The sequence below is a fragment of the Columba livia genome, chromosome 2 (genome assembly GCF_036013475.1).
Source record: "Columba livia isolate bColLiv1 breed racing homer chromosome 2, bColLiv1.pat.W.v2, whole genome shotgun sequence".
Taxonomy (NCBI): Eukaryota; Metazoa; Chordata; class Aves; order Columbiformes; family Columbidae; genus Columba; species Columba livia.
Window position 1 is genome coordinate 30,439,719 of NC_088603.1, and position 21,754 is coordinate 30,461,472.

The window sequence follows — 21,754 nt, forward strand, 5'->3', positions numbered from 1 at the left end:
AAGAGGAAAAAAGACCTTAATGAAATCTGAATTTCTTTATTGAATAATTTACTTTGTCATCATAAATGTAATGCTATATTGCCTTGCAGTGTAACTACCGGAGAGATGTGTTTGTAAAGCCCAGTCCCAAGTGCAATGGCTGAAGAATGATCAAAAGCCTGGATCAAATTTATTATTCTTTTGCTTAGGTTGTTTTTATCATTTTTATTTGGTTCCTTGTATTTCTTATTAATTTTACAAAGACTGTCATAGACTGTTTTTTGGACTTTCTGTTCATTTAGTTTAAAGCATGAAAAAAACTTTTCCACAGAAATTATAATAGTTGGAAAAGTTTGTATGACCATAAGCAGCAGACTTTGAAAATATCCATTCCTGTAATGGGTCTGTGATGAATTCTGACATCAGTGGGTCTTCTCAATGCAGAAGTCATTTGGCACTCTTACGCGGTACTGAGAATGTTTCCTGTAGGTAGCTCTTGACTACTGAGGTTCCGTTTGATGGTGTCAAACTCCTGTGCACTTGTCAACAGAAGAGTACACAGTTCACTGGAGAAAAGGCGACTGGGGAAAAATTGGAGCGTGGTGAACTTCCAGAACTTGGTCTTGCACATGACAAATTCTTCCTACTTGCTGTGTCATCGATCCATTCACCAAAAAATGGAAAAATTTGTTTACTAATTTTTCTAAGAGGTAAGACTTTAATGCTGACTGTATTCTACTTGTGCTAGTTTAGAGAAAATGGATGATGCCACCCTCGGTTCCCACACTTCACAGGAAAAGTCTAAGAGTGCATGACTGTTTTTGGTAACTAATCTGTAGTTCAGCAACATGGGTTAACCTTTATTTAGTAATATGGTGATGGCACATGTATCATGATGCAAAGATTTGATCTCAAAGGATAAAGTTAAAAAAGGTGTGGCTCTGGTCCTAACTTCCCCCTCTTAGGCTGGTACAAATTTATCATAGTTGAGGTCGAACTAAAGCACATATTAGGGACCAGTTTTGGACTATTTTTTCTCAAATTGGCAGAAATGAAGCTGCCTGGCTCACAGGAAAACTGGGATTTAAGCCTAGATGTATTTCTTCACCCTAATCTGCACGCCAGTTCCTTTGCTAATGTGGATAATTTAATAACTCCATATGATCTCTCTTTGGTATACCAATGAAAATCTGTTACATTATAGTCAAATACTGGTACATACATGTATACCATGAAAAACATTATCTCTGAGTTTCAGAAAAGATAACAATTTTTATTTTTGGATAGAAATGACCATCCATTTAAACCCACCAAGCCTGAGTACAAAGTGCCCCACAGCAGATTGACTGCATAGGTGATCTCGGAGAAACTGTTAACAGCTTTAAAATATGTTTGTGTGAGTGGAGGATCAAATCATGATTACTTTTCCCATGCTTTTGATGCCAATTATTTCTTTTGTACGTGTGTTGGATTGTTTTCCAGACATCTAATATTTCATCATATATGTGAACTCTGATCAAACACCTCAAATTTCTGCGCAGTTTGGATTAAAACTGCAAGCAGGGTTATTCTATTTGAAGTGACAAAGGAGATTTTATTTCATTCAGTTAACCAGAGTAATTTCTTTGATTATAAACAAAACCTTATACTAAAAATGAGGGGAACCATTTTTCAAAACCTTCCCCCCAAACTTGTATTCATTGGTTTCCCTCAGCTGAAATCATATTAGATACAATAATATTGCACAGTTAGCTATAAAATATATGTTCCCATTTTCCCAAATGAAAGAAAAAATGAACAGAGTTGCTTTTGATAAATGCAGCTTATTTACATATTGTAAAATAAAATATATTTCCTTGTATGTAATCATATAACAACATATATTAAAAAGTTTATTTCTTGAGAATAGAGGGAAAAAAACCTGAACTTATCTGCATATTTTAATAAAGAGATAGAGGTATTCCTATTTCCTTTCAGTGTCTGAGGGAGCTGCCTTCATGGTCATTCTCCTGTAGGGAATAAAAAACAACAACAACAACACAAAACAAAACAAAACCAAAACAAAACACCAAAACCAAACCAAACACTTTTTAACCTCTTGCATACACGAACAAGAGGATTTGAATGTGTAATGCAGCTTTAAGGGTATGGAATCATATCAGAAGTGGGTTTGTAATTGAGTACTGTAGGACAGTGCAATAACCATTACAGATTACATTTCAAAAGTGCTTCCATTCTAACCTTTTGTTTTCAATCCTAACTTTCCAATGTCTCTAACTTCAAAAGGATGTTTTTAGATGCAATCTTCCTACACCCTTGCTGTTTACTTTCTGTTTAGTACTTTGTTTTAATTTTATTATTATATATGTTTAATTTTACTAGTCTTTAGTACAGAACGTTAGAGAGGGAAATCAATGTCTTTAAAGATAGAAAATAATCATGTAGCATATTTTTCTAAGCATGGAAAACTGCTAGTGACAGAAATTGAAATGCATTATGTTACTGCAAAGAGAAGCACCTTGAAGTGGTCTGATGAGAAATGATGTTGATTTGACAGAGTTCTCAGCTATTCATAGCTGCTTTCCCCATCTGAACAGTGTATTTTTTTTTTTACAAGAGTGTTCAGCTTTGTTCGTACTTTCTTTGCAATGGAAATTTAATTGCTGCTATTTCAGCTGGGATAACACTGGGTTAGCACTGAGCATTTGGAAAGAACTTCACTGTGAGGGTAGGTTATAGAGACACATGCTACACGGGTGTGTGGAGTTATCAGCAGATTATCAGCCTTTTGCCTGTTAATGATGTGCCTTTCCTATGTGTCTGTGCCAGGATTTGTTGATCCAATGAACAAAAATTCAGAAAACTGGGCTTTCGCTCCTAGAACCAGATGAACTCTTTTGGGGCTAACTTATCATAGGTAAAATTGCTCGAGAGAGAGAGAGCAACTGAATGTGTTTATATTTTATATCTGTTTGCAAGGAATGCTATGGAGCAGAAATAAGCAGACCATGGGCATAGCCATGGCAGTAGAAGTTGCAATTAAGATCAACCCTCCCGTATAATTAGACTTTGCAACTGTGTGGGAAAATGTGCCATAGAGAGGAGACAACTTCACTATATGACTGAAAACAAGCATTTTAGCAAAAGGCCTGAGGAAGAGTCTAGTGCCATTTTGAATAACTCTGGTTTTATAATTGCATGCACTAACTAAATAGCTGGTGAGCCTCCTAATGTGTCTCCCTTTCATGCTGCTGGAATCATCAAACCCTGCTAAGAATATGAGTGCATCTTCAGTAGACCTTAAAAAAACTAGTAAGCACAATTTGAAGATCTCTTGTCTGTTCCCAGCTGGTTTGATCTCTAGAGACCGGAAGGCATATCAACTAAAGATCATGTTCATTTTTTTGCTTGTGTATAAGCAGTTTAAAATAAAAACTGAGAACTGTTGTGTGAAAAATAGGCAAGCATTTTGCTTGGAGCATTTACTATATCCTATTTCTAAAGAAAATCAGGCCTTTGTGCATATCTGTTGTGAACTTCAACAGAAGGACATCAGTTTAAAGCAACAACATAGTGTCAATTATTTTCAAAACCGAGAAATTAGTCTTATACTTCTGTATACCTTACTTTGTAGTGTCAGACACCATTTAAAATTGCGTTGCAATTTTAAGTACAATCTGCAATGATATACAAAATCAGTTGTTCTTTGCTTCTCTGTTCCATTTTCACTGTAGCTGACCAAATGCTTCAAGTAATTACATGTCTGACACAGACAAGTAACACTGATAAATGGGTGATCATATCTCTCTTCAGTTCTAAAGGATTGTCAAATGCTAGTTGATAGAAGCTGAATTTTTTAAAATAAATAAATAAATAAATAAATATATAATTCTGTCCTGTGTAATTTATAAACCAGGACATTTGTTATTAATCTGCCTTCTGCAAAACGAACCAATCCCAACTTTTCGGAAGATGTCCACATTAAACAGAGATACTCTATGGAAGCCACAATACACAGTTACAGCCAATGTGGGTTCAAGTCCAGCTGTTAAAACGTTCTTTATCCAGCTAAAATGGGAACTTTTTAATAAATTCTGGAACATTTTCCTGCAATAATCTCTATGTGTAGTTTTTATAAATGTAAACATTAGCTGTTGCTAAGCCCTGATTTTATTTTAACCTGAACTGTATTTACTCTACCTAAGGATAATTCACGTGGAGCAAAGAGCCCTAATATTTGTATTTTAGAATAAATATTATGAATATCTCTCTCAGGGGAAGAAAATGTTTAGATAACCTGCCTTTCACACAGAAAAGCTGGCTGCTCAACCTTCAAGCCAGCAGTTCCTCTCTACCTTCCTAACTGAGAGACAGTTCTACATAGGAAAATCCAGTGCCTCCTGGCCATACTTAAGAAATCCTGTTTCTTTGTGAAAGAGGGAGAACGTATGGAAGCTGTAAATAAATTATGATTGCCAAAGATCAGAGGAATTTTTGCACAAGACCAAAGCAACTTAAACTCATTCTTTGATAGAAGCCTTTAATAATTCAACACAGTGATAATTTTGTTATTGCTAGAATTCCTAACAATTGAACTGATCTCCAGGTTGTTAGCAGATGATTAAGAATTAAGTTATTAGTAGCTGACCTCTGCAGAAGTCATACAATTCAACGTTTAGTTTAAGCAATAGGTATGACTGTCTTTCTCAGAGACCCTGGAAATCTCCATTGAAAACACAATACACATTTGATGATGACACAGTGTACAGTTCTTTTATGAGCATTTCTTGATCAATGTTAAAGGCAATCACTCTGAGCTGCTCTTATTCAAGTAATTAGGAAGCATGGTTTAAAATGTGATGCCTTAATGCAATAGCATTCTGGATATCAGAGAGAAGGATCAGCAAATCTTCTGCCTCCTTGTGCTTCCTCTTCAACAGGAATATCTAGAATAAATACATACTCACTGAGTTCATCCTCTGTAAAAACATAAAGAATTCAAATCTGTGCTCACACTTGGAGTCCTACTTTGAACAAATTTATGTTATTAAACATGGACACTGATTTCTCCTTTGCAGGAAGACTATTTTTCTATACAGTGACCTGCTAAGTCTCAGCCAATGTAAGTTGGACCTGTTGGAGATGATACTTCTCCCACTGTCATGCCTTCACCTCACAAATTTGCAGGGCAGCACCCAGCACCCATGCCCCATTAGTGGTCACACCGGCACACAGAGCACAGCTGACCCTTCACCCATGAGGTAAGCGGGACCGTGTGGAATTTCACAAAATCAGGAGTGTGTGCTTACTAATGAGGTGCAGAGGCCACGGAACACCATCCTACACTCTCTTTCCCTTTGTCAGTGGTTTAAATCCACAGCCCTTCCTCTGTGATGGGGCTCACCTTGGCCACCACATAAGGTGAATCTCGACACCATTTTTAGACAATCATCCTGAAACATGTGTCCTTGTCCTCAGACTGGAGAAGAGGTGCCCCACGCACTGGAAACCAGGAACTCTGACAGGTCCACATACCTGAGGTGGGTAAACAATGTGAAACAATCAAGCTTTCACATAGGAGCATAACAACAATTCAGAGTGTTATTAAGGAAAAATATTAAACAAGGAAAGTCAGCAAAACTATGACCAGTTACTGTTTACAATCCTGTCTTGCTTATGTTGGATAATGCTCTTTCACTGCACATTTTCCTCAGCTGATGTAAACAACATAATTCCATTCAAGGCAGTGGAGTATTTGATTCCTACCAGCTGAAGATCTGGCCCCACAGAAGAGTGCACTTCCCTTCCAAAATACGTTTTTTTTTTCTTCACCTAATGCTAATAATAGTCTGCGATTTTTTAATAGCTAGCACGTAGGCGAATGCACTTTTAATGACAAGTAAAATATCCAAATTCAAACTTCTTGGTTTAAAAGAAAAGATAGAAAGAGAGAAATAGAGAGAGAAAGAAGGAGAAAAAGAGAGACAAAGAGAGAAAAAGAATGAAAGAGAGAGGGAAAGAGAGAGAGAAAGGGAGAAAGAAGGAGAGAGAAAGAGAGAAAGAGAGAGAAAGAGAGAGAAAGAACAAAAAAAGAGAGAGAAAGAGAAAGAGAAAGAAAGAGAAAGAGAGAAAGAAAGAAAACAGTAGTGAATTGGCAAACCAGTGGACTTCCAGATGTGCATTAGTTTATTTTCAGGCAGGGTCAGTTAGCATATTTCTGTTCTGGCATGTGCATTCATCTTATGAACAGGGTGGAAATTCAACATAATGAGCACCTGGTCATCCATTACTAATGAGCCAGATATGCCCTGTTATTTAATTTGTTCTTTCATAATTTCATACACTATGTATTGCTTAACACTATACCAGTCAGTCTAATGGAGAAAGCTTGTCTTTTTCACTCTCCCTGCTAGTAAATGGATTTAGAAAAAGGAACGTAGTCTATTATTCAAAGATGGTTTCTAAGACGGTTCACAACAGGTTAATGAATGATATCTAATACTTATATTAGACCAATCATATTAATAACAGAGAAGAGAACATGAGGGTCATAGTGCTAATTGCATAGGAGGTCCAGCCAGAAGGCATCTTTATCTTAGAATTCAAGACGCACCAAGTTTGACTAATCACCCACAGTGTGTTTGCAATTAAAATAACACTGTATTAACCCTGCCAATGTGAGGTATCAATATTTTATGTGTGGCTTGACAGTTCTAAGCTGAGCATTTGTGGTGCCTGATATCATGCTCACACAGAAAGCTAGAGCTCTTGTTCAGCTTAAACACACAGCCAAGGAAGTTACACAGGGGAAAAATCAAAGGAGATATTTTTTCCAGAAATTTCATTTTCTTTTATTATTTTTTGAATGGTGCTAATATCATCAAAAGGAGGCGTTTTGTAACTTAATTTGTTTTACACGTGGACTGTTTTGGAAAATGTTGGACAAAATCCTACTGAAATCAGTGGGAAGACTCTTATAGCTCCATCCTGGATTGAAGGAAATGAAGAGCAATGTTTTCATTTTAGTATGACCCTGACGGATTGTCACACAAAGAAGTTCAAAGTAGGCACAAGACATGTTGCATTAACAATAGGTTCATGTATGAGGCAGATCTTCACCTGGTTTAAATTGGCATGGGGGGTCAGAGCATGTGTATTCTGTTAACCATGTGAGTCTCTGGTTTACACATGTAAAACCTATGAAGCAGTTTAACTTGTAGATTGAGCCTTATTTCCCAAATCTGGTTGAGGAAAATGTTGGCCCTTCTTCCTTAGTCCACATCTCCAAATTCCCCCTGACACTCAGCCTAACTCTCCTGCAGATCTGCTTTGCATTTGCACCACTGCTGTTATATTTCTGATAGCTCATCTGTAGCACCCACAGCTGCCATTGTGTGAAAACCCGCTCGACCTTCATAATTTACAACTCAAAAAAATAAAGAACCCCTGTTTCCTTCCCCCAAACTTCAAGGAGTGTTGAGGGTACTCCAAATTCCCAGATCACATACCCAGAATCATTGCATAACTTCCTAGATTTTCTCTAAAAGAAGCATTTATCTGAGAGCCAGGTGCTTTTCTGAGTTCCACTAAGCATGTTACAAAACCAAGTAAAACTGCAAGACTCTTGAAACTGTCTGTTCACAATGAACCAGCACTAGCTTCTTTGTTAGACCTCAGGTGTTTTATGATATATTTTTGTGCCAATGGATTTTTTGTCATATTATTCTTGTTGGTAGTCTGAACACTTTCAAATGTTTGTCAATTGATGGTCTCTACATAATGGGTACAGTCCATATCTGGGTCAGACCTTCCAGTTCAAGTACAATAGCTTAGCTCCCTGGAGCTGTGATTTTTTTTCATGTAACAGATTTGTAAAGAACAGAAATGATGCCAAGTAGACTTAAATGCTTTTCTTCAACTTTTACAAACAGTTGTGCTTCTGCTTGTATCTTCTATGGGCAAAATTATATAAAGTTATTTCATGTTTTAAAGAATATATTGAGAGAGACTTGTGAGATATAAAACTATGAACAGATTTTCTTTTAGGCCCCTGTATCCTTGTATCTTATACCTACCTTCTTCAGAAATGCATTACTGGAGATGCCTGCAGTTATAAATGTGATCAAGGTTTTTAAACCTCAGACAACACAGAATAATGTAAACTTTTCAGTGAAACAAAGCCAACAAACAACACCCATATAGATCAGTATCTACTAGGTCATGCTGGACAATAAAGTCCCAATTAAAGTCTTACAGAAACTGTTTATTTAATCTTGCTTAAACACTTTGAAAAACACTTGGACATTTAGTGCCTCAAATCCAAACCCTTTCAAAATGAAAACTGGACTATGATTCTTCAGTTTTCAAAGGACTATGGTCATGGGTTTTTGTTTGTTTTTTACTTCAAAGCCTTCTCAAGCCTTCCCTTGTCCATCAGTGCTAAACAAAATATGAATACCAGCGGTGGATCTCCACCCCGAGAGATGCATGCGTCCTCAAGTTCCTCCTCAAAAGAGTTGCAGCCATGCTGAACTTGAAAGCCACAACGGCAACAAAGGATATATTAATCTACTAAGGAATACGAACACTTCAAGAAAAACTTGAGAATGAAGGACTTAATGCAATTCATACAGGTAATGCTGAAATTGCCTTGTGATGATTTGGGGATTTTTATTTCCTTTTTTGCAGGACAGAGATATTATTTTATAAGATTTTATCTAATTGGGTTCTCTTTTTTGATAAGCATTTTACTGAACTGCAAAAGCCAAGTCCATTGTTTCCCACTGTACTTCAAAAAGTCATTGAAAGCTCCACAGGACACACAACTACGATAATTTTTATTTCTGTTTCTAAGTATACATTGTTTTTATTTCCAACTAGATTAGTTTCCTAATGCAGACTGGCAATATAGATAGCTTGTTTGTGCCTTAATGTCTTTTTTTCTAATGAATGGTAACTAAAGTTTGCTAAACTTGAGACTAAATCACCAAATTATATGTTGAAACCTCCAAACTTCATGTGAAGACTCAATACAAGAACAATAGTGATATGTTAGATCTAAAGCCAGTAAGTGAGAATCAAGGGAAAAATTGTTATGATGTGTATCTGTGCATTTAACAGCACCTTCAGCCTGTTTTTGACAGTCTCTTCCTAAAGAATCACAGAGATTCAGAGCACAGCAGACAGCAAAACAGTAGTTACTGGGTAGCAAGAGGAATAGGATAGAGAGGAGAGAATGGACGTGTGCATATGCAATCACAATGGTTGTGTGCTCAAAGCTTTTCATTAAATTAAGTAATGGTTCACGAAATCTCTCAATACCTTAAATGCATTGAAATAAACACATCAGGAGATTTTTCTAGAGAATGCTTATTGGGACATGGAATTATTTCAAATTTCCTTTTTTGTTGTTTTGTTGTTTTGTTGTTTATTTGTTTATTTTTCTCTTTGTTAACTTCAGTATTGGAAAAAGAGTCCAGCAGTCATTAGGCCAGTGAGAGAAGGTCTTGCTGACATTTTATTTATTGACGTATCTTTCACCCACTCAGTCTCTTTAACCACAGTTTTGCACAGACAAGAGAGCATAAGCCAGCCTTGAGCTAAAAAATTCACTGTGTGGCTGTTGATGAGTTGATCACTCTCTAAAGTGCCTGATGAATTAGGCATAAAGATCCGCATGATGGGAAGGGCTCATTAACATGAGCTCTCTCTCACCGTCGCAAACCCTGCATCCCCCGGCTGCAGGATGACTAAGGCTAGGGGAAGGCAGACAGCCCAGCCTCTGGCCTCTTCATGGGTGGTGAAGGCCAGGTGCAGAGCTGTGCTCCCTCTGGGACCTTTTGCAGGATGGCAAACCATGGCAAGCTGCAGACTGTCCAAGCACTTTGTCGTTAACCCTCCATGGAACTGAGAAGAATAACTATACAAAGAGGCTCACATAAATTGTTTATCATTATAAGTTTGCTTGTTTTCCTTCAAAGTATTTTTTGAAAAGTTTGTTAAACTTCTCTGGTCTAGAAACAAATCCATATGTGAATGTGGGTATTTCCTGGTTTCTTCTGGCCAAGATAAACTGCAGAACAAGAGTAGGCTTTGGGCTCATTGCCCCTGCAAATATCAAGTGCATGTACAGTGGACCTGCAGGACCTCATCTTGTGTCATCTCTATCAGTGGTCTCTTTTGAAAGTGACTAATGAAAACTGCCTCTCCAGAGGCCCTTATTATATTCGCAGAACCACAGAATCACAGAATGTTAGGGATTGGAAGCGACATCACCTAGCCCAATCACCCCACCGGAGCTGGAACACCTAGATGAGGTTACACAGGAATGTCTCCAGAGTAGGAGACTCCACAAACCCCTGGGCAGCGTGTTTCAGTGCTCTGTTACCCTCACTGAGAAGAAGTTTCTTCTCAAATTTAAGTGGAACCTCTCATGTTCCAGTTTGAACCCATTACCCCTTGTCCTACCACTGGTTGTCACCAAGAAGAGCCTGGCTCCATCCTTGTGACACTCACCCTTTATATATTTGTAAATATTAATAAGGTCACCCCTCAGTCTCCTCCAAGCTAAAGAGACCCAGCTCCCTCAGCCTTTCCTCATAAGGGAGATGCTCCACTCCCTTAATCATCTTTGTTGCCCTTTGCCAAAGACCATGAGACTGTCTAAACATGAGCTGATGCTGCTTGCTTTTGCTGTAATCCAACATCAACCCACCTGGAGAGAGAAAGGACATTGCTGGAGGTCTTGTATGCTAGGATAAATGAGAATCTAGCCCTGTGTTGTTTACTTCTCACTTTTGTCTTAAAAAGTAAGTTGCCTATAGGAGCTACTTTGCAATCTTGTTAGCATCATATACACTCTATTTATACACTGTAATGCTTTAGTACATTAAAATTTTATTCCTAGTCTGCATTAAGTAGGCAGAATAGAGGTGCTAAAACAGCAGTTACTTCAGATGCACACACTTTCTTCAGGGAAAGAAGACTTGTAACCCTTTATTTTATTAAGATAACTCCATAAAATTTAGTTGCCTTTTTAGAACTGAATTGTCACTTATTGTAAACAGTTTGAAGTACTGTATTCTATGCAAATGACCTTAGGCTGAAGTGTGGGAAAACAGATCATTCTTTTGATCTGGTCAGCTCGCAGTTCTGAATGAGAAGTGAGAGGGAACAAAAATGTTGCTTGAGGTTAAACAAAACATGATGTTTTGATGCTTCTTTGGGTTTTTTCCTCAAAAAAACCCCAAACAAACAAACAAATGAAACCCTTTAAAAATAATATGGAAGGAAACTAAAATTTAGGTAGTTTGAACTTAAAATTATTATGCTTGTTTTGAAAAATAGTGAGGAGAAATATTCCCTCTCCATTTGCATTATGAGAAAAGAGCATCTTGTAAGGTAATGATAATCTGAATATTTTCATGTCTTGCAGAATAGGGTAAAAATCAAAAGGAAACTTTTTAACAATTGTGGGAATTTTTTTCAAAAATATTATAAAGGTCAGTTTAAAAAAGTATGATACACAAAAATGTAAATAGGTACTTTGGAGAAACTTTCCGTGTATGTGAAAATTGAAGATAGACACAGGAGCAGCTTGGAATTTTTCAGTAGGCACCTAGCAGCATTTTAGATGGTATACCTCTGTGTTGAGAACCTTGATTTCTAAGGATTAAATTTGAAGTATTTACACAGCTGTGTCCACATTGTCTTGAAATAGCTAGAAAGCTTCAAGTATAACTAAAAGATACTACATATGCTCAGTATCTAATTAGTATATCTAACATATGTTTAATAGCCCCTCTGAAGACCTGAGTAGGGCCAAGGGATACAGGAAATTCTGTTTCGCTTTTTCAACTCTAAAAGTAACTTGAGGTCATAGCATTCCTGGCTTCCTCCACACCTTCCTGCCTTTCTGTGCCTCAGACAAACTGAAACATAATCCCACAAAAAAACTTTGTGTTTTGCCTAGTTCCAGCACAATGAAGATGCAATAAAATATATGGTCATCAGGTAGTGGGAAGTCAGGTATAGCCTTTTAGGCAGAGGAACAATCTTAAATTGTCTTACATAGGTTACAAAAACTATCTCTTTTTAGAGGCTTTGGAAATCTTCCCAAGATTTTAATATAGTATACCATTCCAGGTGTTGACTTTGCTCAGAGTTAGACATCTAACTATCTGTTGTGCCTTTGAAAATAGTTCCTTTTTATTTTAGCAGAAACTTAAACAAACTCAGTAGAAAACTCTGGGATCCAGGGATGCTTTTTGTCATGATGACACAGTTTATATGTACAGTATGAGACTCATGTTTCCAAGAGTGATTAGGATGTTCTGAGTTATATCAATCTGTGTTTACATCTAGATATTTTTGTTCATGGAATTATTTTATATTTGTACACTGTGTTGCAAAACATAATTGGCGTTTTTCCACCAATTTAAAGTCATCCAATGAATATATAAACTTAACAACCAAGGTTTTTCAAAGTTACCTTTTGGATTTTGACCCCATGGGGCATATTCATGTAATCTAATGTAATTGTTCTGAATAACATCCTAGTTAGAAGCCAAAAGTAGGCTAATGTTAGGTGTCTACACTAAACAAAAGACACAGTCATTTCCAGAAAATTATTCACACAAACTAGGTTAGATGCTTAAAAACAGTATGGATAAATATTTTCTCACCATTTATCATTACTGTTCACTTTGGATGTCCAAATTTCTAAGTAAATTTAGAAGAAAACATGGCAAAAATCTTAAGTCTTCTTTATTATGTTCAGAGCGGTAGCTCTGTAAGTCTACCTTACGTTTCCCTACCTCCCGTTTTATCTAGGGAAGATACTCTATTTAGCAGGATTTCACTGTGCCTCTGGAATTCAGTCCCTTATGTAAGAACATTATGGTGCTGAATTGGCTTGTTGATGTGATGCTTTGGCATTACCTATAGCCAAATGTGTTGGAAGCCTTAGGATTGGAATACTGGCTATCCCACTACTTTGGAAAGCATGTGTGGCTGTTGGAAACACTGAAGCGGAAAGAAGAGGGGTCTTTCTCAGAAGATTGCTTTCTCACCTGCCCTTGGGCCACAAGAGTGCATTTGGTGAAACCACAGGACCGTTCTTCAGGTTGTAAATGATATCCTACTCTCTCCCAATGCCATATGCAAAGAAAGTATGTCAGAACCTATTAATGGAAACACCAAAACCCTTACCAACCAGCAGCCTTAGTTTGTTTTGCTATTTATTTGTATTACCACCCAAGGATCACATGGGAAGCCTATGGATGAAGCAGAATGGACTCTATACTGAATTTTGAATGGAGGGCAAAGTAGCATTACTTTTCAAATCTTTTTTTTTTCCTTCAAAGAGTCTAAGTCGTTGTGCAGAGCTGTGATTTTTATAAAGGTTTAAGGTACTTGCCTTCAAAGAAACAACATTAAGAGCTACTTGAATGGCTAATGTTTTTTCAATTAAATCTTAAAATCCTGTAAATCTGTATTCCTACATTTACTGATAAAATACATAGTGATTTAATTGCCTGGATGAGATTTTTGCATTCCTCTCCAACAGACATACTTGCAGTCTATCTGGCAAAACAACATATTAGGCTCACTTTTAAGGTAACAATGCCATACATTAAGACCTAGTAATAGGAAGTTAAGTGAAAAGAAAATTTTTTTTTGTTGTTTTTAATGTAAACATTTTTAGTCTAATAGTCAAAATACTTACCATTCACCTGAGCTGACAAATAATAATACTTCTCTTTATTTAGACACAAACAGAACCCTAAACCAAATCTTTGGAAGATAATATTTCAAGATAGCTTGCTCTTAATCTCTTTACTGAAATAGTTCTATAAAGTATTCAAACATTCCTAGATGCAGGACCTGGAATTTGGGTTTACACTTCTAGGGAACTTCTCAGAGTGTCAATACAGAGTCATTCTACCTCTTTTTCTTTATTTGAATGGAAACAAATTATCTGGTTCATTAAAAATGACATTGTTTTTACGTCTGGTCATCAATATGAAAATTTAGTTATTCATACAGTTCTGGTCATCCTGAAAACATTTCTGTCACAACATAACAATATTAAAACAGTAGAAATAATATTTGTGTCATTATATGTATATGAAATATAGGATTCCTGAACTCTTCCAGAAATAAGTAGAAGTGTTACCACAAATTCTTTTTTATGTGTGAAGGTTTTACATTAGTCTGCATCTGAAAAATCTGAAAGGGAATAGGAAACTGTGATTACAGAAGAGAACTCAAATAGCATATTAAATCTGGGAAAGAATATTTCTTTTTTATTGTGTCTAATACTAGTCTGAGTGAAAGAGTGTGATACCTTTATTAAACTAAAATAAAGCAGCATTCATCCATAATTCTGAGCTTAATACAATGATTTCAAAGTGCTGCAAAGACTGTCTTTGAGCCATCTTCTAAACCATGGTGTTAGTAGGAATGTTTCTCTCTGACTCCATAGTCTTAACAAGAGTAGCTGCCTGCTACAATATCTGATAACCACCTGTACTGTCAAAACACCCTCAGCAGGGACTTCCCAGCACAACTCACAACATATTATTATCACACCATTTTTTTCTAGTATTTTGTCTTTCTGCCCCTATTGAAAAATAAAGTAGGGCAATATTCTACTTCAGTTGTCCAGTACAAAAAAAACTATTTTAGCTACTACTACAATGGTGATGTAGTAGCCTTGTGAACAGCTGTTGTTGAAGAGACACAGTTCAGAATTTTTTCAAGAATGTTTTTTTCAGAATACACTGGCTTGTTGAAAGTGATTTTCTTTTTTTTTTTCCAAGATGGCGTGTATCTGTTTTAATAAGACAAGGGTTTCTGATCAGGGAGAAACAGATAGATGCACCAACCCACTGGCTCATTTAAGACATATAAACCCACGAACTGAGTCTGGAGACAGGTCAACATTTTATGTGCCTTTATTTCACTAAGTATTGAAGAAACATTTCAACTTGTACCAGTAGTTCAGAGTTCAAAGGATGATGCAGGGAGGCCTTGACTATATGACTACATGCAGAGTGGGGCATGGCACTGCCACCCTACCACACAGAATGGACTAATCAAAATCTGTAGGCAGTGTGGTTGTGCCAGCCTGCTGCTGGACCCACATGTGCTGTGGACTGCAGCATGCTGGTGTACAAGCACTGCCATTATCTTTCGTGCCTACACTAGTTTGGGGTAGCGTTGCTGTATGGCGCACCGTGCCAGTCAGGTCAGCTAGAGCCGAGGGTCTCTTCAGTGGTGTAGAAGAAATCCTGCTGTGGAATTGTGCCTTACTGCTTTGATTTTCTTTTCCTACTCCGTGCCTTCCTGCCTGCCTTCCTTCCTTTCTTTCTCTCTTTCTCTCTGTCTCTTTCCTTCTTTCTCTCCCTCTGTTTCCTTCTTTCTCTCCCTCTGTTTCCTTCTTTCTCTCTTTCTTTCTCTCTTTCCCTCTGTTTCCTTCTTTCTCTCTTTCTTTCTCTCTTTCCCTCTGTTTCCTTCTTTCTCTCTTTCTTTCTCTCTTTCTCTTTCCTTCTTTCATTCTTTCTCTCTTTCTTTCTCTCTCTCTCTTCCTTTCTTTACTGTTGTTGTTGTTCTGCAAGAAAACTTTAAAAATATTGTCAAATTTCCTTTAGTTGAGAAACCACTTTCCTGGCCACACATGAACATCATGGTATCTGGTAGAGTAGGGAGAAGGTAGGAAATTGCTAAGGAGTCTACAGCATGTATTTATAATTTAAGTCTGTTAACCATAGCTAGAATTTTGATTGAAAGCATAGTTTCAGCATGAGAACTGCAGAGTGAAATCCTTAAAGCAGCATATTCTTTCATTCTATATGTTGATGTAAACACACGGTGTCTGTAAAAGTTACTGATATTGCATCTGCACTACATAGGGGTTACTAAGAACAGAAAATAACAAGTGACAACAGCTAAGAAGTGGTGTATTCATCTGTGCTCCACAGAACCTAAACCTAACAAAAAGTCTTAAGATCTAAGCTTGAGGCTGATATTTTTACTAGAGTACAGTGCAACAACATCTTCCTTTGAAGACATTTGTTGCAGAAATGCTTAAACCCAGCCCCAAGATAAAAAGGCATAAAACACAACAAAAGTATTAATACACAAAATGTATTGCTAGCTCCACCAAGAATTAAAGGAATTGCAGACCAAGGAATTGTTACATTTACACAGTCCTTCGGTCCTTTGAAGGCAACTGCGAGGCTGATGTGGGCCCTGGTGAAAATGCGTTTGACACCTCTGCTTTAGAAGGTCTAGTTATTTCCATTTTTTCTCGTAGGGCCAGAGATTCTCTTTCTAGCCCTTTAACTTCAAAAGCAAAGGGAATATTTGCTAATTTTGATCGACTTTGAACTGACTGCTGTTTTTAAAGAATTATTGGTTTCCATCTCTGTTAGATAAGACAGGGAATCTGAATCACTAGATTTTCAGAACTTATCTGTAAGCATTAAATAAGCTCTTAAAATCTAAATTCTCCAAGCCAAGGCTTTGTGTTCTTGTCTGTGGGTACTTGTAACAAGTAGCACTATATGTTGGGTAAATTTTCCCTAACTTGACTGCTGGGTGTCCTTTTTAGGCAGGCCCCCAGCAGTATGATTTCTGGCCCCAAACTGATTTAAAACATAAAGAACACAAAGACATGTTTTTCTACCTAATAACAGAATAGTATTCTACTTACAGAAATGCTAGCTTTTAGTTCAGTGCTATGCTGTCATTAGTGTTTGTCTACTCTGTACCTTGCTAGAAAGTCAAGTCCCAAGAATATCCTTGTCTTACTGGCTGATTAGTTTTCTCTTTCATAAAATCCAGCCTTCTTATCCCAAGAGAAAACTCTGTGTAAAGTGTTTGCAGCCTTCAGTTTTCCCTACTCCTTCTCAAAAATATGCTCTTTTCTGAAAATTCAACCGCATCTGCCAAAGAAGCAAGCTCTTTTAAATGAAATGGCAGGAGAGAATGGAAGAAGACATGGAACTACTATCACCAAAAAAATGACTTGTTTTCTCTGCCTTTTAGCTACAAGTTGAGACCCTAGCTTTGCTTTTCCCTCATCGGATGCTTTGGCATGAAGCATCCAAATTCTAGATTGCTGGACTTGTTCATGGCATTTCAAAGAGAGCATCATTTGAGCCATACATTAGCAAGCAGGCGAATAATTAATAACAACACACGTGGAAGCAAATGAATGTTTTGCTTGTTGAAAGAGAATGAGAAAGCCAGACAAAGGCCTGGGCTCTATGTCCTTGCCCTCCAGAGCAGCAGAAGAAATAATGTTATGAATAGCATTTAACTTGAATTTGTAGCAAACTGCTGCTTTTATCATAAACAATTGCCAGATGGTATACATTATCTTCCTTTTTTCTCCTTTCACAAAAGCAGCATTAATTGCAGAGCAGCCCAGGGCTCCACTCAGCTCATCAGTGTGATAACACTTCATGACCCTGATTAGCCGTCAGTCTACTCAATTAAAAAGATCATTTAGACATTCACCCAATCATTTGCCTATCGAGCCACCTGGGCCTCAACCAGGGGCTCAATTTTTAACATTCTCCTGCCCTCTCTCATCTCGCCTAGCTTTTTTACATATCTCCAAAAGACGTAATTGAATTAAATAAAGCGTCTCAGGGGCAGCTGCAACATCTGCTGTTTGTGGTATGTCAAGCCTTCAGCATTAAAAACAGTTACATATGCTCCAAATTAGCAGGTCGCAGAGATGAAACAGTCGATGATAGTGTTTTTGTGCCAGCGTGAGAAGCAGCTCACAGCTGTGTGCAATTTACAATTAAAGGCTTTATCAGAGCTCAATTGTACTAGTGAATCAAGTGGTGAGAGGTCAGTTAGTGAATTAGACCAATTAGAGCTTGTACAGTTAAATTATCTGTCTTATTACCTACTGATAAACAGCCTTGTCATATCTTTACTTGGATGATGAAGCTTGGAAGTGTTTTATGAGGTGATACTGTACATGTGTGTGTGTAATGGAACTCAGTAGCTCAGTAAAGTTGGTCTGATGCAACAAGCACACAGCAGAAAAGTTCTTAAAAAGGAGAGGGGAAAAAAAAACACAAACACCTGCAGTTAGAACCTTTAAGCAAAATTAAGTTTGAGCATGACTTAAGATTATAAATGTTGGCTGTATTTCAAGCTGTATTTTTTCTGCTTGGCAAAGTCTAAATTCATAAAGCTATCTGAGGGAAACATTATGCTTCTGATTTCTAGGGGGTTTTAATTACTGTCTTGCTCTCTCTCACACCCACTCTGAAGGAGGGCTGGGAGGCAAAGGACAGAATCTAATAAAGTCAGGGTCTGATTTCATACTGTAAAATAATGCCATAATAATGGACAAAGACAGAAATTCCTGCTTCTTAGTCACAGGATTTACACAGTTCTGGAAAGCATCACTTGTAAGTCTAGATACAGATGATCAAAGATGGGTGAATTTAACTAAGGTGAGCCACTGAAACCTTTTCAGAAGTATTATGCATCTAATTGTGTCAGTTTATAGCTGGATACTACTAAGCATCTGTTAATGCCATGTTGCTCTGCTGTGTGAATGAGATAAGTAGCACCATGTACTCCAGTGCCAAATTTACAGGCAGCTGGCCTTAAGGATGAGGAATTTGCAGTCAACAGCCCTATACAAATTTTTGGGGGTTGGAGGGTTAGTGGGGATTAAGATTAACCAGCATGCCAAAACATGGCCCATCCTTTAATCAAGTTAGATTACATGGAATTGCTGGTGACAGTGTTGCATGGCAAATTCTGCCTCTTTTCAGTGGTCAGAGGACTAGGAGTCTCAGAAACCTTCTCTTGAAAGTGGCTATCTGTGCTTTGCTCTTGAAAATTAAGCAAGGCTCGTATCTTTGTTTTAAGGTACAATCAAACAGTGATAGCTTAGTGGTGCAATTCTCTTTCTATAAAAAGTCCTAGAAATTAGATCACCTGCTCAATTATCTTCTCTGCAGAAGACAATCAATGATGTGTTAGGAGAGAGGAATGAACTAAATGTATGTCATTATATAACCCAGTAGTCAGGGAATTTGACTTAAAGAAGCAGCATTGGGTCTATTCTCAAAGCTGTAATTCTGTATTTCACGTTATCCTACCATTGAACAAAAGTCATAAATATTATGCTTTCCCTATAAATCAGTGTCCTGGATCACCATTTTTCTCTTAATTCTTCACACTACCACAGCTTTGGGAGGAAGAGTGGTGAACTCCTTTGTAGATGTCCACCTACAAGGTGAGCAAGTTGGCATCTAGGCCATCAGACAGTGGGATAGTTAGGACATTCGGGGTTAAATCTCCCTGAGCAAATAAGGTTGTATTACTTCAAGGTCTATAACTGGAGAGTATTCTAAGTAACTCTTCTGTGTTGGGTGGAGCTGGACTTTTTGGGTATGTTCAGGGGATATCTACCAGACCAAATTCTAAACTGAGACTAAATGCTAGTCAGTTACTACATGGAGATTTTGGATGGGATGGCGGGGAGGGGAGAGAGGGGCTAGGGTGTGTTTTCTTTGTTTTAATTCAGGCAGGTGATTCCACCCAAATATTGTGTTGGTGTAAACATACGTTTTTGGAATGGGCTTTTAATCAGGTTTAGTGCATATCTTCTATGTGTTCAGGCATATAGATTTTGCAAAATTAGGAGAGTAAGTTTCAAATGGATGTCTTCAGATGTCTTATTAGACATAGTGTTTGAAATAAATTAAGAAGGTTATGATGTTGGCATTGAGGGGGGTCCCAATCAGTTTCTGCCATTGAATAATTTTGGCTCATTTTCCACAAGTTTGGGACTTGCACTTAAAGAAACTCTAATTGCCACAGAAATAGCCCTTTTTGAAACAACAGATTTAACATTTTAGTATTTTCCATAAATGCATCGACCTCATTGCCAAGCTTCAAAGATTTTTAAAATGTAGTTGAAAGAAAGAAAAGGTTTTGAACTTGTGGATAAAAAAAGAAAGAAAAATAATGTTTTTGGTGTGTAAATGAATGCATTTTTCAACACTCTTATAATTTCAAGTAGTAGAGGATATTTAGTCCATTCTTCAAGGAGCAGAGAGAAACATGGTGTGAGTATTCTCAAAACTGTTGACATTTAAATGTACAGTGTACAATTGGTGTCAGGACCCCGAGCTCTCCTACAGTGCAGATGCTTTTGGCAGTTATCAAAATTCTTCATCCTCTCCTCCTGTTGCAGTTTTCCAACTTATGAGTGACATTTGCCTTTGACAAGGCCAAAATGAAAGTCGAGCTTCAGACATCATAATTTTCTATTTTTAAATGCTAAGTTGTACCTGACTGCATTTACATTAAAATTATTTTTACCATGAATGTGGGAAAGAATGGCTCAGAGTAAACATTGAAACAATGACTTAAGGCTCTTTTTTTAATTATTATTTTTCCCTTCGTTGTATGACAATTCACAAATTACTTCAGATCCCATTTTCAGAAGACATAGGAATTTCTTTTCTAAAAAGTGAGTTTGAATTTTAAGTTTCTTTTGTCTTCCGACACTGGTTAAGTCCCTGTGAATATAGGTAATTATTAATCATAAATATGATACTACTTACATGACTCAGTCTTCATCTAAAATAGGAAAAAAACAGGAAAGTTGGTTACAAGCTAAGATATTGCAATAATGATGCAATGTTCCACGTTACATTGACAGACCGATTTACTGAAAATTCTATTGTAAGAAGAAAATCAGTTTATGGAAGATGCAGGATCTAAAAAGAGACACACTCAGAGTTATCAGCTAATGATAATTACTATTTATCATCTGTTTGCTGAGAAAACAAGAGCAGTAAGGGCATTGCATCACTTACTATACTTATTAACCTCAACTTGGCAAGCCAAGCTCTTCAGAGCACAAGATAGTGAAGCTGATTGAGGGATTGAAAACACTATTAGATGGGGGACTGCCAAGATGATAATTTTATGAAATTTAGTTTTTTCTCTCTGTTACTAGTTACAACTTAAATATTTAAAGCCAAAATAATTTTGGCCACTGTTATTTGTTTCCATTAATTTAATTTTGTATTTTTAATTACATAATAGATTAACATGGTTCTATTCATCTAGCTTCATTCAAGATTTTGAGACCATATGAAACTGTAGCTTTCTCCAGACATCCACAAATAATGTCATGTCATGTACAATCATATCTCAGCATTGTGCCATGCATTTGCATCCTGTAGTTTATGGAGACTTCTATAACTTGTCACACTTGAAGCATCCCAGTGCCCCCTTACCTATCTCTGCAGTACAGACATATGCCTCCTGATGTCATTGCAAATAAAAAAAATCCTACCCTATTCATGGCAGGTCATGCTCTTCTTCCTTGTAGAAAGCTTTGTTCTTCCCAGGCCTGTGTACCTGAAAGAGTCAGTGGAAGTGCTCTCCTCCTGACTGATTCAATTTAGCAGGCATCTGCTACTGCAGCACAACCTCCCTGTCCATTCTGCAACAGAGCCACAGGACTAAAACTCATCTGAATTGCTCATGAGCTGCAGCTGACTTGACTTGCTGGCTGGGCATCTCCCACCTGTGCAACCCAGGCACAGCCCTTCAAAAGAGTGCATTATGGAATCTTGTTTGGGACAATTGAACATTTAAGAACTAGTATATGGTGATGAATATAAACATTTAAATAATGAATATAAATGCTTGAAGAAGTGAAGCACAAATGGCATAGTGGCATTTGTGTCATGGGAACAAATAAAAAAAACCT

The 21,754-nt window shown here is 37.2% G+C and overlaps 1 long non-coding RNA gene across 1 annotated transcript in view; it reads left to right on the top strand.

Moving 5' to 3' along the window:
* LOC110366050 (uncharacterized) overlaps nt 1-21,754 on the top strand; it is a 173,173-nt gene that overhangs the window by 99,418 nt on the left and 52,001 nt on the right. The window contains exons 11-13 of the long non-coding RNA XR_002426063.2: nt 530-689; nt 5,058-5,519; nt 8,389-8,612. This is a non-coding gene — a long non-coding RNA (uncharacterized LOC110366050). The remainder of the gene's footprint in view (nt 1-529; nt 690-5,057; nt 5,520-8,388; nt 8,613-21,754) is intronic.